This window comes from Tupaia chinensis, unplaced genomic scaffold (genome assembly GCF_000334495.1).
Source record: "Tupaia chinensis unplaced genomic scaffold, TupChi_1.0 Scaffold000147_1, whole genome shotgun sequence".
Classification (NCBI taxonomy): Eukaryota; Metazoa; Chordata; class Mammalia; order Scandentia; family Tupaiidae; genus Tupaia; species Tupaia belangeri.
Window position 1 is genome coordinate 8,698,676 of NW_006159617.1, and position 14,267 is coordinate 8,712,942.

The following is a 14,267-nucleotide window of genomic DNA, read 5'->3' on the forward strand; positions in this document are numbered from 1 at the left end:
CCTTCTCCTCCATTCTCCTCTCGGGATCTTGGGCACGCACGCACACGCGCCCGGCGTGAGTTTTAAGTCACCGGGTCCGGGACGCGAACCGCAGTCGACTACGTGGGACTCCAGCAACATAGCCATTACGCTAACTGCTGGTTCCCTGTCTCACTAATTTTTATGAAAAGATTTTCATAAGAAATTACTTAGATTATTATGGAAAGGGCTGATCACTGTTAATGTCACAGAGTAATATTAAATTTTTTTCTGTTTTAATTTCTGATAGGGTAAATACTAATTGATATTTCCCAGAGAAGCAAAAGCTTTTTGTAATCCTCGATAATTTTTAGAACATAAAAGGTATGAAACCAAAAAGGTTTCAGCACTGTTGATTGGGGGACTGGGTGGGAAGTGCATATGAGAGTCAGGGGCGTGGAGATAAAACTGAGTCTTCCTTAATAGTAGAAAGAATTTAGAAGTGAATAATCATGGGGCCACGTGGTGGTGCAATGGTGGAGCAGCAGTGGTTCCACTGGGCCCATGTGGCAAAGGTCTTGAGTGGCAAAGGTCTTGAGTGCAGGGACCAGCTCGGCAGGAACATGTTTTTCTGAGTGGGGAAGGCTGTGGATTAGAAATAGACGCAATAACAAACACACAAAGACACGCAAGTATAGAAAAGCGAGGATCGGGTGGGCACAGCTTCTCTGATGGAGAAGTTGCAACCAGAATCAGCCTCAGGTTTATTCTTTTAAAGGGCAGAAAATGGGGGAAGGGAAAAACGGGATGCAAAGGGAATGCGGAAGAAGGAAGTGGAATGCAAAGAGAATAGGAGAGGAGGAATTGGAATGTAAAGCCAATTGTTTGGGATGTAAATTGTCTGAAGATGTGTCAATGACTGGCACCATATAATTTCTCTGATCCTTTTTGGGAGACAATGTGACTTTCCTTCAGCCCAATCAGGGTATTGGGTATCAACAAACAGCAGGAAGATAACCATTGACAACAGGCAGACACTGCTTTTGTTTGTAGGTGCTTCTCAACAGCCCTGCTTAAGGAAGTGGGAAACACGCTTTCAGACTGGCCGCTCTCCACACCTGAGTGTGCATCCCAGGACCTCTTTGAGCACTCCGGGCACTCATAATCTGGGCTGGCTGAGACAAGGGGTGGGCCACGGCATGAGGATCCTGCTCTGGATCGCCTGCCTCTCCCTTTCTCTAGCTTATGGAAGACAAAAACTTAAAAAAGAAACATAAATAATCCAGAATAACCTATGTTACTTATAGATATGAAAAAACAAAGGAATCTGTAAAAAGTTGAAAATTCTTACCTCTGGACTATGCTTTTTTATTTTTTGAGAGATTTTCACTATAGGGCGCGTGCGCTTGCCAGACAGACAGAGAGAGAAAGAGAGACAGAAAGCAAGAAATCACCCCCCAGGGGGGATGGCCACGCCACAATCCCTTCTCCTCCATTCTTCTCTCGGGATCTTGGGCATGCACGCACACATGCCCGGCATGAGTTTTAAGCCACCGGGTCTGGTACGCAAACCGCGGTCGACTACGTGGGAGTCCAGCGACATAGCCATTACACTAACTGCTGGTTCCCTGGACTATGCTTTTTAGAACTAGAGCCACTAGTCATGTGACTGCTGAGCACCTGGGGTGTGGCCAGTTTGATTGAGCAAATACATTTTTTTTTTTTTTTTAGAGAGGTTTTTGCTATAGGGCATGTGCCAGACAGAGACAGAGAGGCAGAAAGTGAGAAATCACCCCCCCAGAGGGGATGGCCATGCTGAAATCCCTTCTCCGTTCTCCTCTTGGGATCTTGGGCATGCATGCACACTCGCCTAGCGTGAGTTTTAAGCCACCAGGTACGGGATGTGAACTGCGGTCGACTACATGGGAGTCCAGCGACATAGCCATTATGCTAACTGCTGGTCCCAGGAAATACATTATTTTATTTTTTAAAAAGAATTATTTTTAAAATTATTTTATTTAACTTTTTTTTTTTTTTATTGTTAATTTGACCAGAGAGGGACAGAGCAGTTTAGCAAGAGAGAGAGAGAAAAAACAAGCCACCAGGCCCAAGACTCGAACCACAGTCCTCCATGTGGAAGTCCAGCACCTTTAACTACCATGCCACCTGCCAGTCCCTAAAAGGAATTATTTATTTATTATTGTTATTATTAATTTTAAAATTTGCTACAGGGCACGTGTATACATGTGACAGAGAGAAAGTGAGAAACCAAGCCCCAGGTCTGGGACTTGAACTGCGTTTGACCATGTGGGAGTCTAGCACCCTAACCACCACACTACCTGCCAGCCCTGAACTATTTTAATTAATTAAGATTAATTTAAAAAATGTTTTGCTATGGAGCATATACACTCACCAGAGAGAGACATAGAAAGTGAGGAAGAGCCCCCTTGGGGATATGGCCACACTGTAATCTCTTCTCCTCCATTCTCCTCTCAGGATTTTGGACACACATGGACATGTGCCTGGTGTTTTTTTAAAGCCACTGAGTCTGGGACTTGAACCGTGGAGTTGGCCATGTAGGATCCAGTATATTAACCACACCACCTGCTGGCCTGTTTTGCCTATTTTTAAAGGCTTATTTGTGGAATTTTGTTGTTTGTTTGAGCTTCCTATTGAACTGTATGAGTTTCTTATATATTTTTGATATTAGTTCCCTATTTGAAATATGGTTTGTAAACACCACACCCATTCGTTGGTTCATTAAAATTAAAATTTTAAAATGGAAGCAACATAAAATGCCTTTCCTTTAAACACAAGTTACTGTTTTGGTAGGAGACTACATTTCACTTTAATGCCTGCATCAGGCAAGATATTGTTTTCCATGTATTAGAAACATGTATCATTTTTGATACTTCATTAAAACTTTTTTATGTTGCTTACATATTCAAATGACAAATTATTCTATATACTGGGCTAAAGAGAATATTAATTCTACCTATTTCTTTTTGCTTTTTTATTACTGTTACTATTGATAGAAAATGAAATGTGACTTACAGTATACTTCTATTGGACAATGGCGTGCCAGTAAGTAGAATGCCGTTTTTCACAATTATGACTCTCGGGTGGGAGACGATTCTCTACAGGCCCCTTGCATTCCTGTACATCTTACAAGTGAGGCCCTAACTGCCCTTTTGTTCCAGACTAATTGAGGCTATATTTATAATATGTAAGCAGCTTTGAAAGACAGAGATGGTATCACCGTCTCTAGCAAAAGGTGAGCCTTCTTTTTGACATTTTAATAAATATAATATCTCCCAGAGTAAAGCTTACTCTAGAAAAATGCTTACTCCTCTGTACGAAAGGTTCCAGTTCCCTATGCTCAGGGTTCCTTTCCCATAATGCAAAGCGATATGCACAGTTATTGCCCTGTGAGAATTAGAGCAAAAAAAACTAGGTGAAAATGCTGGTCATGGGGTCTAGACAGTGGTGCAGGGATGACACTGCGAGGCTGACCAACAGGAGAAAGTTCCAGGGCCGTGTCCAGAGACCCACTCTGATGTACATAATCTGGCTGGCTGAGGTAGCGGGTGGGTCATGGCATCAGAACCCTGTTGGGGGTGCTGTTTATGTCTCTGTCTGCATCTCTCTCCTTTATGAGAAAAATGAATAAATAAAAACAATGCTATTTCTCAGTTACTATTATTAATGTAGGGTTGTTGGAAAAACTATGAGATATTTCTCTATGCTTTTCTATGCAAAAATGCATCATGACTTTTCCAACAAACCAATATTACTGTTGTAATAACAGCGTCTTTCATCTCTGGCCCAGGAATCCTTTTTTTTCTTTAGAGATTTTTGCTATAAGGGCGTGTGTGCTCACCAGAGAAATAGAGAGGTAGAAAACAAGAAATAACCCCCCAGGAGAGATGGTCACACTGCAACCCCTTTTCCTCTATTCTCCCCTCGGGATTTTGGGCATGCACACACACATGCCTGGCGTGTAAATTTCAAACTGCCAGGTCTGGGACTCAAACCACAGTCAACTACACAGGAGTCCAGAGATGTAACCATTACGCCATCCACTAGTCCCTCTGGCCCAGGAATCTTATGTCTTTTGCCAAGATCCATGAAAATTACAGCAGATTTGTAAGTTATCAAGTAGGGTAAACTCTCAGAACCTTCGCAATTCTTGGCACACTTGTACAAATATCTGCTTTTACACAATGTGCACTTATAATCTAAAAAACATTTTTTATTGCTAGAGGGTGTGTGCACTCTCCAAAGAGAAAGAGACAGGGAGAAAGCATCCCCCCAATAGGGTAGGGTCTCTCTGCAATCCCTTGTCCATTTCTCATCCTATTGGGCTTTGAGGCATACGTGCAAATGTGTCTGGCATATTTCCAAGCAGCTGGGGCCGAGATTTGACCTATAGTCAGCCATGTGGGATCTGGCTCCCTTAACTGCTAGGCCATAGTCTGGCCCTGTATCTTTAATTAAAATAAACATTACATTCTTTTAAGTGTCTAAAAGGTAAAAGTAAAAGCTTATTAAACTGAAGGTTTTAAACCTAACTGCTATAAATATTCTAAGACCTTGATAAACAAAACAGGCACTGAAATTTCCTTTTCTCCATTCCTACTTTCTATAATCCCATTCACTGTTTAATCCCACATTAAAGCATATTTTATAATCACACACACAATTTTAAAATATAGAGTAAGTATCATTTTCAGTGCCCTCTTCCTAACTTTAAGTTAAATACAATGGAATATAACTAGGTTTCATCTGTGTGGTTAATTTTAATAAATGGGTTTTCTGTGCCTCAATTAATGGCAGGAAAAGTTCTACAGACTTTATTTTTTCATTTGTTCACTATATAACTTTGAGACACAATGTCACTTAACTAAGCCTGCATTTCATTCACCAAAGGAAGCAGTATTTATTCCTCTCTTCCCCAAAAGGCACACCTAAAAGGTGGCAGCTGATAGTCTATGGGAAAAAGTGAAAGCTGTCCTTTCTGCCTCCAGACTTGGCAGGAAAGATGAAATATGCCCAGTCTGCCTTACAAAGCAGAAAGCCCTAAGTTCACCAAGAGGCAGAGAAGGGATACAAGGACGCTTCTTCCAAACAACTGACCTGAATCTGAACTAGGACGTGGATATTAGGCAATGAGAAAGAAAGGCCTTTTCCACTTTCTCTGATTCCTCAGGAAGTGGAAGCTTGAAGCAAAGGAAGCCTGAGAGGAAGAAGAGATTGTCGTGGACAGTAAAAGCAGTTTTGAAAGAACAGGAAGGTGAGTAAGGGATAATAGCTGTTTGCCGCCCGTGTTCTGTTAACCCTGAAACCCTCCTTCCCCACTCGATTATGACACGAAGCCTCTTTCTCAACACTGCAAACTGCAATAATGAATACACTTCTAAGCACAACTGTGGAAACAGGGGCAAGATTTCAGTGAAGACATGAGAAGAGCGATGATAAGCATGGGTCACTTCCACAAACACACACACATTCATTCAGAAGAAAGAGCCTGTCCGAGAACAAGAAACACATTGCACAGGAGCAGTCGCCCTGGTGGCCCGGCTCCAGGGCCCCTCACCTGCAAAATAAGATTTTCCCACCAACTATGGAAATGTTCCAACGCCCCCTGAAAGGAAGGAAACTGGACAGGACCAAGACACTGTCCTGGAAATTTCCTTTGCAAACAGTGAGACCACAGAGACTAGACTTGATTCATCAGTACCCTGAACGCCTGTCCTTTTACTTAAACACACACACATGGCCAGATGATGCCACAGAGGTAACACCCAGCACTGCAAGCCAATCCCACCTGGCAAGGTTCCAGGTTCAAGTTCAGAGACCTCCCGCTCCCTGTGTACGCAGGGCACATGGTGCCCGAGATCTGGGCTGACTGTGAGTGGACTGCAGCACTTGATGGGGGTGCTGTCTCTGTCTCTCTCACTCATGGAAGAGATAAATAACTTAACCTCCCCCCCCACCACACACACATACACAATACTGCATATGAAAGGTCAATGCTCTTCATCTGAGCTCTCCTTAAACACTCAATGACAGCTTGAAAGAGTGAAAGAAAACCCAGTAACTAGCTTGGGTTAGTCCTTTTCTCACAGATAGTTAAGATACATGAATGGACTCAAACAAGAAAAGAAAAGAAAAGAAAAGAGGGGGGAGGGTGAAATGAACACACTGTAGGGACAGACGCAGCACTGAAGTAGCGCCTAAGCAGCGCCAAAACCAGCGGAGGAGCGCCCCTTCCCAGGGTCTTATCTCTTTCCTACCAACCAAGTCTGGCCATCACAGCAGGACAATGACCAAAAGCAGCAGGGCTGGAAGTGGGCTCCAGCTCAGTATGGAGGAAAAAATGGAAATGAGGGAATGTAGGAATACATTTTCCTGGTCAACCCAAAAAGGGGTTCAACAATTACAGTGTGTTCTCAAAATATTATTTATGTTTTCCAGAGTTAAAAAGTCTTACCAATCCCTCCACTGTCAGTTTCTCACTATCAATATCCTTCAGCTGACCTCTCTCTCTCTTTTTTTTTTTTTTTGGAGAGGTTTTTGCTATAGGATACGTGTGCTAGCTAGAAAGAGAGAGACAGAGAGACAGAAAGTGGGAAATCACCTCCCTGGAGGATGACCACGCCGCAATCCCTTCTCCTCCATTCTCCTCTCAGAATGTTGGGCACGCACGCACACGCGCCCGCCTGAATTTAAGCCACCAGGTCCGGGACTTGAAACGCGGTTGACTACATGGGAGTCCTGTGACATAACCATTACACCAACTGCTGGTCCCGTCCCCCGACTTCTCTTTAAACTTGTAATTTAGTGCAGGAGGCCAGCTTCAGTGGTGTGGCTATAACACAATACTGCCAATGCTGAGACCACAGCAGAAAGTCCTGAGTTCTTGTCCCAATTTCCTCCTGTACACACTGATCATGTTCATGCCTGGGATCCAGGCTGGCTGAGGCTGGCAGTGGAACATGGCCTCAAGGCCCCTTTGGGAGTACTATCTGTCTATCTCCATCTCTCACAAAAAACTTAGTGCTGAAAATATAAATGGCTTTACCCGTGCACATTTCATCTATTCCTTTTTAAAATTTAATTTTATTATTTTTTATTATTTTTATTTGCTGTAGGGCATATTTGCTCACCAGAGAGAGGGAAAGCAAGCTGCCAGGTCCAAGACTTGAAACTCAGTTCAGGTGGAAGTCCAGTGCCTTAACCACCATGCTACTTGCTGGCCCCTCATCTATTCCTTTGAAAGTCCAAGACATGTCCATGATTATACGTCAGAATCGGAATAAAAATATCACATTAATAGTTTAAAAAAGCAAGTGATAAACAAAATGTAGTATATTCACACAATGGAATAACAATCAGCTTTAAAAATAATTGATTCTGCATCACTGGACTCCCACATAGTCAACTGCAGTTTGAGTACCTGACCCAGCGGCATGAAACTCGAACCAGGTGCGTGTGTGTGTATGCCCAAAATTCCCGAAAGGAGAATGGAGGAGAAGGGATTGTGGCACGGCCAGCCCCCTGGGAAGTGATTTCTCACTTTCTGTCTCTCTGTCTCTTTGGCAAGCATACATACCTTATAGCAAAAGTCTCCCTCTTTAAAAAAAAAAAGAATAAAAGAAATGATTCTGACACATACTACAACATGAATGAACCCTGAAGGCATGACACCAAGTGCAATAAGACAGACACAAAAGGATAAGATACCGTGTGAGCCCAGTTATGTAACAGCCAAATTCAAAGAAGCAGGAAGCAAAGTGGCCATTTCCAGGAGCCGGGGGGGAGAGAGGAACGGGGAGTTACTGTTCCGTGAGTACAGCGTTTCTGTTTGGGAAGATGAAAAGTTCTAGAAACAGATTGTACAGGACAGGTGTGCAACACTGTAGATAGACCTATGCCACTGAATTCCTGAGCCGATCAGTTTTAACCTCAAGGGTTTTTAACATCTTTATTATGACTTGAAAAAGATGTAGCTGGCTTATGACTAGACTAGACACGCCTTCAGAGCAGGTGGGTACAGTTGGATGAATGTTACTTAGAAGAGGCTTTTAAAATTAATGTAAGACAAGACAGACATTCCAGTAAATGTATTAGAAGCATAGAGGGAGGTATAATCCCAGGTCATCTTTAAAAAAAAAAAGGACTTTTTGAGGTTAGTGTCACTCTCAAAGACCAGTGTACTACTTCTCTGAGGAAGTGGAGTTCTTTGGAGAGGCCTACCCTGATAGGCTTGAACAAAAATATCTCTACATTAAAAAAAAAAGTTTTGAGAAGGCACATGAGCTCACCAGAGACAAAGAGAGACAGAGAGACTAGCAGGTGGTGTGGTGGTTAAGATGCTGACTTTCCTAAGGTTGATCGCAGTTTGAATCTTGGACCTAGCCGCTTAAGACTCATGTCAGGCGTGGGTGCATGTGTGCCCAAAATCCCAATAAGAGAATGGAGGAGAAGGGATTGTGGTGTGGTCATCCTTTCTGGGGGGTGATTTCTCACCCCCCAGAAACAGATAGAGGGAAAAAGCACCTTTTAATGGGGTGTGTGTGGTCATGCTGCAATCCCTTCTCTTCCTTTTCTCCATCCTGTTGGGATTTTAGGCATACATGCACATGTGCCTAGCTTCTTTCTCTAGCCATCTGGTCTGGGATTCAAAATGCATGTTTGTTCACATGGGATCTGACTCTGTTAACAACCAGGCCACAGGGCCGGCCACAAATACATCTATGAATGTGCACACACACACACACACACACACACACACACAGAGAGGGAGAGAGAGAGAGAACAAGAACAGTAATCCCCTCATGCTTTCACATTCTGCACCCTAAGTTACCAGCTGCAAACCATAGTTCAGAATAGGTACTATATGGTAAGACATTTTAACAGAGACAACACTTTCACATAATCTTTTATCACAGTTCATTGTTAGAATTTTATTACTAGCTTCTGTTAATCTCGTACTGTGCCTAACTTACAAATTAAACCTTACCACGGTTAGCTATGTGCGTATAGTAAGAACCATAGTGTACAGTGCCACCCAGTTTCAGGTGCCCACTGTGGACAGACAAGGGGACTACTGTAGTGCTTTCTTCTTTCTTTCTTTTCTTTCTTTTTTTTCTTTTTAAGGAATCTTTATTCCCATTACCAAGGCAGGCTAAAAAAATATGAAAGATCTCATTGTCTACTTCAAAATTCCAAACTGAAGAGTAATACACTTTTTCTTTTACTCTAAAACTCGGTACTTTAAAATACTGGATACAACACCATGGTTTTACAGAACAAAATTTAAGATTTAAAAAAGTTAAAGTTCATTTTGCCCACTCTTAATACCCGCCCCCTTTCTTTAGAGAGAGGGAAAATGGGAGGAGGGAGAAAGAAAGAGGTGTTTTAAAAAAAATTTTTTTTTTCTTTTTCAGTGACTGGGTCTCACATGTCACAATCCTCCTGCCCCAGCCTCCTGGCATGCTAGAATTACAGGTGCCACTGTACCATTTGCTTAGGTCAGTCCCAGAACTGAACCCAGGCCTCCCACGAGTCCCCAGCCTTGGGCAGCTGTGCTCCTCCGCCTCCACCACGGTGGCTGCACTGACTCTTAAAGATGAGAAAATTAGAGTTCAGAGGTTATAGTTTGGCACACGTCAACAATTTTTTTCCCCTGTGGAGAGATTTTTACTATAGGGTGTGTGTGCTCATGGGAGAGACAGAGAAACAGAAAGCAAGAAATCACTCCCCAGGGAGAATGGCCACACCACAACCCCTTCTCCATTCTCCTCTTGGGATTTTGGGCACTCACATCCAGTGTGAGTTTCAACCACCAGGTCTGGGACTCGAACCTCCGTCGACTATGTGGAAGTCCAGCGACATAACCGTTATGCCATCTGCTAGCCCCAAGAACAATTCTTTAGCAGACACATCTTTTTCCCTATGGCAAAAACATGAAGAAAAAGGCAAGAAGGAGAGGTGCTACTTTTGACCAACTGCCTCGAACCACACCACGTTGTTCTCCCCTCCTCCACCCAAATGGAAATCCAACACCACTCACTGTTGGAGGCCACAGAGCCTCATAGAGGCAGAGAGCCAAAAGGAAGGGAGCTAGGATACATGCTCACTAAGCCACCTCCTAACCTGCGGTTCTAGCAAGTTTCGAACCACTCTGAACCTTAGCTTGCTCATTTGAAAAAAACAGAGCTCATAATAGCCACCACATTTAGTTGGAGATTATTTAAATAACCTATAAATAATCCAGCATGGTGACTGGTACTCAGCAGATGCTCAATTACAGGGAGCTATCACCACCATCCCTACGGAAGCCTGTCTCTGAGCATGACCACACGTGTACTCTGCTGAGCTCCTCACAGCCCTGCTCTCATCTGAGGCTTCCTGGCCACCCACCCCTCCTCTGCTCCCTGGGTCTAGCACAGGCTTATTCAACTGGTAAACACTCTAAAGGACCTAAAGGAATGAAAAAAATAAAACAAAGCTGGGGGTGGGGGGGGGGGGGGGGGGGGGGGGAGGAAGGAGAGGATACCCTCCAAATATTTCAAAATCCACACCCTTTGTCCCCCCAAATGCAGGGCAGCATCTTCGATGTTTTTTGTTAAATGTGCCTTCTAGTCTGCAGTCTTTCCAGAGAAGGAAACTCAAGCGTGGTGCTTAAATTAAATGTTCCAAATTACAGTGTGTCAGAGAGTGTGATGTGAATTCAAAGCACTCAGTGTTGGCCTGACACAATGAGTGTTTATAAAGAAACCCGAACCGGCTAGCCCCATCCTGCGTGGCACGCTCAGCCTGTCTTTGGGATTGACCTTAACCTTTTGGACTGGGTCTTCTCACATGTGCAAGGGAGTGACAGAATTTACTAGGGATCCCCAGTTCCTGAATGATAAAGCCACTTTGCTGTTCCTTAGGAGGCGGAGGGGGTCAGGAGAGGCTGACTGTTTCCTGGGCCAGCTAGGCCCTGAGTCAGGGAAGTGGGGGGCGATGAGGAAGTCCTGTCCCATGGCAAAATAGTAATAGAGCTGACCTCTGAAAAATGTGGGCTAGGGTGCCAAGCCCTTGCACAGTCAAAAATCTGCATGACTTTTTTTTTTTTTTTAAGTTTTTGCTATAGGGTATGTGTGCTCACTGGAAAGAGAGAAAGAGACAGAGAAAGGGAGTGTAGGATCACCTTCATGGGGGGAACGGCCATGCCACAACCCCTTCTCCTCCAGTCTCCTCTTGGGATTTTGGGAACATGCACACACACCTGGCATGTTCTTCAAGCTGCTGGGTCTGGGACTCAAACTGCAAAGTTGGCCATGTGGGATCCAGTAAACACCCGGCCACCATCTGGCGCTGCATGTAACATCTGACTCCTCCAAAACTTAACTACTACTTGCCTACTGGTGTGATAAATCTTAGAAATAACTTCACAGTTGATTAAACCATTTTGTATGTTCTATATATGTATATATATTCTCATAATCAAAGACTTTACCAAACATCTCGCATGTATTTTTAAATTTATCCTCACAAACACCCTGTAAGTAGTTACTTTTATTCTCTCTTATTTTTTCTTTCTTTCTTTTTTTTTTTTTTGAGAAGTTTTTGCTATAGGGCACGTGTGCTCACCAAACAGCCAGAGAGAGAAAGAGAGACAGAAAGCGAGAAATCACCCCCTAGAGGGGATGGGCATGCTGAAATCTCTTCTCCTCCATTCTCCTCTCGGGATCTTGGGCACACAAGCACACGCGCCCGGCGTTAGTTTAAGCCACCGGGTCTGGGATGCGAACCACAGTCAACTACGTGGGAGTCCAGCGACATAGCCATTACGCTAACTGCTGGTCCTTTATTCTCTCTTATTTAAAGTGACTTAATTGCATCAGCAGATGGCATGGGGGTTAAGGTGCTAGATCCCATAGCTGACTCCACGGCTCGAGTTCTAGACCCAGAAAGTTGAAAGTCATGCTGGGCACATGTGTTTATATGCCCAAAATCCTGAGAGGAGAATGGAAGAGAAGAGAAGGGGTTATGGCATGGCTATCTGTGCCCGGAGGGGAGGGTTCTCACTTTTCCTCCGTCTCTCTCTGGCAAGCACACATGCCCTGTAGCAAAAACCTAAACAAATAAAAAGAAAGTGCCAGAGACAGAGAAGGGGAGGGAAAGCGGGGAAAGGAAAAAGTTCCTCCCATGAGGCAAGGTTAGGCTGCAATCCTCTCTCTTCCATTTCCCCATCCTGTTGTGATCGGGGGACATGCACATGTTCTTGGTGTGTGTTTCAAGCAGCTAAGGCCTGAATTCAAACCTCTCAGTCAGTCATGTGGAATCTGGCTCTCATAACCACCAGGCCATGGGGACGGCCCTTCAGTTGCTGTAACTAGGGCCTCTCTTCCAGTTCACCAGCAGCGGAAGGTGAGACTCAGTCCAGGGCCAACTCCCCATGGAGAAGAGGAACAAAGTGTAGTCTCTTTCTGGCCAAGAACAACATGGATCTAGTTTTTAATAGCTTCAAATGATATGTCACCCTGACTGACCTTCCAAGGAGCTCAGAACCTTCCAATTCTTCTATGAATATTATAAACTCTCCTGACGGCTTCAGCCCTAAGTCACATAAGAGCAGACTCTTCAACCCTCAGGGACTTGTTTGTGATCTGAGCTCTGAATGTGCCCTTGAAACAGCTTCATAACGCTGAGTTCCTATTTTATCTCAATCACATTTGGGTAGAGTTGTTGAATTTGAAATTATTGCTAAAGCCAAGAATGAAGTAACACTCTCTGTAGTGACATGACAGGAAGTCTGTGAAACAAAATCGTATTCTAGCATGTATGTCACCACTGTGCATTCAGTGTGCTCATTAAAACACCAATAAGCCAAGGCCAGAAGGTGGTGCGGTGGTTAAGGCGCTGGACTCCCACATGGCAGATGACGGTTCAAGCCCTGGACCAGGAGGCTTGCTGTTTCACTCTCTCTGTCTCTCTTTCTAGTCAAATGAAAGAATAAAGAAATAAATACATTAAAAAAATAATGCCGGGAGGAATAATAAAATCTACCCTGTTTCTCATGGAAGGGATAAAAAAACAAAAAAAAGAGAAGCCAGCCAATGTTACAGGGGTGACACCACACTCTGCAATGCTGGGCCTGCATGGGAGGGTCCCAGATTTTTATCCTGAGTCCTCTTTCTACACATTGGGCACACCACATGCCTGTGACCTGAGTTGGCAGAGCATGACGTGTACTGTGGCATGGAGGTCCTGTATGAGCATCCACATCCATCTGCCCGTCTCTTTCTCTCAAGGAAGAAATAAACAAACAAGCTTAAGAAGCAAAAATAGAACTAGTCCACTATCTTGGTGACTGGGGCAGCTGGGTTCCACTTGACTGACTGTGCAGTTCAAGTCCTGGACCTGACAGTTTAGAAACAGCCTGGGTGCCTGTGTGTGCATATCCAGGGTCTCGAGGAAAATGGAGAGGAACTGCAACATGGCCAGCCCTGCTTGGGGGTGATTTCTTCCTTCCCTTTCTCTGTTTCAATCTCTTTCTCTCTCTCTGAGAATGCGCACACCCTTGGTGTGTGTTTCAAGCAGCTAAGGCCTGGAGTCAAACTGCTCTGTCAGCCATGTGGAACCGGCTCTCCTAACCACCAGGCCATGGGAATGGCCCTTCTCCTGCTTTGACTAGGGCAAAATCTTCTTCATTCTCCTCTTGGGATATTGGGCATATACACACACACACACACCTGGTGTGTCGCTCAACCTGCTGGGTCTGGGACTTGAACTGTTCAGTTGGAAACATGGGATCCAACCATGTTTGCCACCATGCCAACAGCTGGCCTTCTTAGAGTTTTTATAAAGACTAACTGAGCCAGAACCAGTAGGAGTCTAGTGGTTAAGGCACTAGACTCTCAAGTGGCTGACTGCTGTTCAAGTCTCAGACCAGGTGGCTTGAAAATGATGCCTCCAAAATCTCAGGAAAAGAATGGAGGAGAAGGGACTGTGACATGGCCATCTTCTCTGAGGGGTGATTTCTCACTGTTCCTCTCTCTATTTCTGTCTCTCTCTCTGGTGAGCACCCATGCACTATGGCAAAAACCTAGAATTAAAAAAAAAAAAAAAGAGTAACTGAGCTGATCTGTAACATGCATATACTGCCTTTAAAATATAATGAACCTTTAATAAATATTAGGAATTTATTATCATTGCTTGTATTTTTTTCTTATATAACCTTAGCTTAAATCTTTTTTTTTTTTTTTTTTGGAGAGATTTTTTCTATAGGGGGGGGGGACTCCCCAACAAAA